Below are 5401 nucleotides of genomic sequence, written 5' to 3' on the forward strand. Positions count from 1 at the left end.
AAAGTGAAATGTGAATTTCTAATAAGTGTACACAGTCAATAAAAGGATGTTTTAACAAATACATCTGCATGAAGTCTATTTCAGAGGAATTTAATAATACCTGTTTAAAATTAGAGCTCACTTTTTTGGACAGAAGAGAATAAACTATCCTAGCCAAAGACATTTCATTTGAGAAAAACAAAAGACTTGAAGCCCAAAATGTATGTAAGAATTTCAACATATTTTATACATAGTCAGTGAACTGATTTGTAATATTTGAGTACTGCCTTTCATAGTTTTTCAGTTATCATCAATTGAGTTAATTGAGCATATTTTAAGACAGTGGTTTTATCAGGTTTTAATATCTTGGGGAAAATTCACATCTGACCATAACTGAACAGATATGTCACCTAAAGACAAAATACCACCTTATGTAAAGTATTAAAAATGTAGTTTTGTTCTCTTAATTTGTAGTCAGGTTCAGCCAATAGAGGAATCAATTCATTTAAAAACATAACTGCCTTTTTCTCTTAAAATCACATCATTGCAATTTCATCTATAATGAAATTCTTTTGTGAACTATGTCAATGAATTTGGATATTGTGAGTCATTTAGCTGGATTTTAATTTTATCAGTATGAGTTAGTCTTAGAAATTAGAGAATTCTAAAGCTGGCCAATCTTAGACATTGTTTAGATCCACCCCCCTCATTTTATACATGAAAAGGACTCTGACATTCAGAGTTTCAGGAAGTTGACTAAGTCACACAGCCAGTCAGGTGTTAGACTAGGTCTTGCCATGCACCCCAAATCTCTAGTACCACCTGGGTGGGGGCCTTGTGTTCTCTCAGAGAAAGCATTCTTAACCATTCTGGACCAACACAAATTAAGAAACAACTTTATAAACCTTCCAAAGTAACAACAGGGAAAAGAAACCTTACAATTGAATGTCAGTGTTCCTAATTTATAAATTTTGGAACATATGTCATTTAATTTTATAAATACTCATTGAGCCCTATGGTAGGCAAAATTCTAGGAGGACCCTAATGAACCATTTACCCTTGTATTCTCTCCCTTTTGAATATGGGTGAAACTTACAGATATGATGAAATATCCCTGCTGTGATTATGTTACATTACAGGGCAAAAGGAAGATGATCTAGGGTGGGCCTGGTCTAATCAGGTGAGCCCATTAAAAGCAGCCTGGTTCTCTCTGGCTGGTTGCAGAAAATGATATCAAAGAGATTTGCTCCCTCTCTCGCTGCCATCTTGCATCCCCACATGTGTGTGCCTAACCTCAGCTGGTCTGCACGAGACCACCTGAGCGCCAACCCTAGTCCCATGCACGCCCCCATTTCCGCTCCAAGAAGATGAAAGAAACTATCATGAATCAAGAGAAACTCACCAAACTGCAGGCACCAGTGTGCATTGGTGGGAAAGGAACTGCTTGCAGAAAGAAGAAGGTGGCTCATAGAACAGCCACAGCAGATGACAAAAAAACCAGTTCTCTTTTAAAGAAGTTGGGGTAGACAATATCTATGTTACTGAAGAGGTGAATATGTTCACAAATCAAGGAACAGTGATCCACTTTAACAACCCTAAAGTTCAGGCACCTCTGGCAGCAAACACCTTCACCATTACAGGCCATGCTGAGTCAAAGCAACTGGCAGAAATGCTTCCCAGCATCTTAAACCAACTTGGCGCAGACAGTCTGATCAGTTTAAGGAGACTGGCGGAAGCTCTGCCCAAACAATCTGTGGATGGAAAAGCACCGCTTGCTACTGGAGAGGATGATGATGATGAAGTTCCAGATCTTGTGGAGAATTTTGATGAGGCTTCCAAGAATGAAACAAACTGAACTGAGTTAACTTCTGAAGAAAATAAATCTTGAAGAAGTTACTGGAAGCTATTTTATATTATTACTGCTTTTTAAAATTTTGTTAATGGATCTGATAAGATCTAGATCTCTTAATATTTTTAATCCTAAGCCCCTGGACACTGCAGCTCTTTTCAGTTTTTGCTTATATACAGTTCATTCTTTGCAGCTAATTAAGCTGAAGAAGCCTAAGAATAAATTTGAAACAAAGATAAATAAAATTCCTTGCCTAGTGAAAAAAAAAGAGAGAGAAAGAGAAAGATGTGCTCCTACCAGCCTGGAAAGAATCAGACATCAGTGTTGTGAACTGCCAACAAAACAAGGAACTGGGCAACCTCTAGGAGCTGAGTAGTACCTGGCCAACAGCCAGCAGGAAAATGACATCAGTCCTACAGCTTCAAGGAGATGAATCCTGTTAACAATCAGTGAGTCTAGAAGAGGCCCATGAAACCCAGGTGAGAATCACAGCCCTGGGTTATTTATATCTTGGGTTCAACTCAGTGAGAATTTGATCAGAGAATTCAGCCACACCATGCCTAGACATCTAGGCATCTGATCTACAGACACTATGAGATAATAAATGTGTATTATTTCAAGCTGCTAAGTTTGTTGTAATTTTTTACACAGCAATAGAAAACTAATAGAAGTCCTTACAACACTGAAGCTCAATGGGAGGTGGTGGGAGTATAAAAATGAATCAGGCACAGTCCTTGTCTCAGAGACACTCACTGTCTCGGGCAGCAGCGAGAGGCAAGTTAACGAAGCACTACGATGCAGCATTGTGAGAGCTGGAGCTGAGACATGTGAAAAATGAAACAGCAGCCAGATGGGGAAAGTGGCAGGAAGACGCCACAGAAAATTAGACTTAAATTAGGTGAAGAGTGAAAGAGTGTGGAAGGGCATGGCATATTTAGAAAATGGCAGATGGCTCTGTGTGGCTGGCATGAAGGGGAGGGAAGTGAAGGGCATAAGACTGCTGAAATAGATAGAGGTCCACATTGTGGAGGACCTCAGGTAAGGTGGTGTTTTCCCTGCAGCAGTGCCCTCCTTCCTCCCTGCCCCCGCCCAGAATCAGCCCTTCTGGCTCCTGAGTCCTCAGAGGCATCTGGCCTCTGTACTCCAGCCTGTCTCAGTCCTCAAGCATGCTAAGCTCAGAAGTCCCCTGAGGAGCCCTCAGGACATCAACATCTTCCGTACAACCAGGGCTGAGGGGGCCATAGACAAGATTGCCCTCTTGTGTGTCTGGGCACCCTGTGTTCCTCCCTCCCTGCTCCGGGCAACTTGAAATCTACACACCCGTGCCCTAGGACTGTTGATCCAAGAGCTTCAGGCTCTGCTGAGCTAAGAGGGAGAGAATCCACTGGTTCCCTTCAGAAATCGGGGCTGGCCAGAGACCCTGGAGGTTGTTCTGTTGGACCACTTCCTGCTTGAGGATAGCCATGTGGTTGTAGGTGTGGAGGATCTGCAGGGACTTCATCCAAACAACACATTTCTGACATTAGGATTTCAAACAAACAAACAAGAGAAAGGATATTTGGAGGATATTTTAAAAGAAAAATATGCTCTCACTTCCCACCGAAGTAAAAAGTTGGGGTCACATAGTGTCAAGAGCAAGGGACATAAGTGCAATTCATCAGAAAGCCTAATATATGTCCCTGGGTAGGAAGAACACAGTGATCTAGTTCCCTTCTGGACAATCACGTGAAAGAAGAGCTTTCAAGCATTTCTGGTGTGGAGTAAAGGAGGACAGCTGCTGCCCCGAGTTTGTCCAGGGAAGAAGGGGTAGGTGGGTGTATGTTCAGGGATCAGATGTGTGCCAAACATGAGAGAAGGCTGGCTGGGGAAAGCCTTGGGCACAGGCAGGCCTAAGAGGAGGCCAAGCGGAGGGAGAAGACTGGTTCCTTGGGCTGAGGAAGCAGGTGGCTGCTCAAGTGGAGAGCGCATTTGCCTGAATCAAGGAAATAGCAGGCGAATGATACCAGCTAGGAGTGCAGCCTCCCACAAACCTGCAGAAGTCTCTGTGAAATGTCTGCACCACAGCTCCAGAAGGGTCAGAACCTGGCAGAAGCAGGAAAAGACCTTCTCCTTCCTCAGCTGACTGACGACACTTGGCTTCTCGCTGGGGTAAGAAGTAATTTTAAACCAAGTTCCACGTTATGCAACATGGGAATTGATGCACTAAAGGTGATTTAGAGTGACCAAGGATTTTCTGTCGCCTGTTGTTGTTCAGTCACTAAGCCATGTCCAACTCTGTGACCCCATGGACTGCAGCACGCCAGGCTTCCCTGTCCTTCACTGTCTCCAGGAGTTTGCTCAGATTCACGTTCACTGAGTTAGTGATGCCATCCCACCACCTCATCCTCTGCCATCCCCTTCTCCTCCTGCCTTCAATCTTTCCTAGCATCAGGGTCTTTTCCAATGAGTTGGCTCTTTGCATCAGATGGCCAAAGTATTGGAACTTCAATTTCAGCATCAGTCCTTCCAATGAATATTCAGGGTTAATTTTCTTAGGATTGACTGCTTGCCTATGATCTCTGTTGCCTAAAAATGCTCAAAATAGTCCTAACACTACCTAGTTTTTATTTTACCCTAAACAGAGGGAGAAATTCCCAATGAATACATTTTATAGGGATAGAGGGAAACATAAATAAACATGCTTTCTAATTGTATTCCATATTCAGAGCATTGATTGCATGTACCTAATGTTTTTTACCTATAGATCTTCAATGAATTTAATTATGCTTATTTGAGAGAGGAATCCAGTCCTGTGTCTAAGATTCCTGGAGAGCTTCAGTAATCCCTCTGGTCTCAACAGCTGGAAAATCGAAAGGCAGCTCTCTGGAAACATGTCATCTAATTATCCCACCATTGCTAAGCATCAGACAATGTTATGTCACTTATTATAGTCATTTTTGTATCATATTTGTAGCAGCAATTACTTTTCCTTTCTAAAATTATGTTTAGGGATCAATTTCTTGACTGATTTTGACACAAGAAGCTCATAATATTCTCCCACTCCCAGAGGAAATAGTGAAAAACCTCTTTTTTTTCCTAAACTAATGCTTTAAAATGAAGTGAAATGAACACTGGGTTTGGGACTGCACATTGCTGCTTTTGGTTACAGCGCTGCTTTCTTCCAGATGTCTCATCAGAACACGGTAAAGGCTTACTGGAACACATAACTCTTTGGCCAATTTATTGAAGGAAGCAGAGGTTCACTCAGACTAGGGTTGTTGGTTTGTTTATAATAATGTCACGACTCCTGAAACTCTGACAATAGGAATGAGAGTAGGGCCAGGCCCCGGGAGTTACTCTTAAAGAACCACAGAAGAGATGTAATGTACAACATGATAAATATAATTAACGGTGCTGGATGTTACATACAAAAGGTGTTAAGAGAGTAAATCCTAAGAGTTCTCAGCACAAGAAGAACATTTGTATTTCTGTAGTTTTTGTATCTATATGAGATGATGGATATTCACTAAACTTATTGTGGTAATCACTTCATGATGTATGTAAATCAACATGATTCTGTATGTCAACTGTATC

General features: G+C 41.7%; 1 pseudogene; it reads left to right on the top strand.

The window, feature by feature from the left end:
- Window positions 1-1336: 1336 nt before the first annotated feature.
- On the top strand, window positions 1337-5401 carry LOC136155939 (transcription factor BTF3 pseudogene; annotated as a pseudogene).

This window comes from Muntiacus reevesi, chromosome 1 (assembly GCF_963930625.1).
Source record: "Muntiacus reevesi chromosome 1, mMunRee1.1, whole genome shotgun sequence".
NCBI classification, from domain to species: Eukaryota; Metazoa; Chordata; class Mammalia; order Artiodactyla; family Cervidae; genus Muntiacus; species Muntiacus reevesi.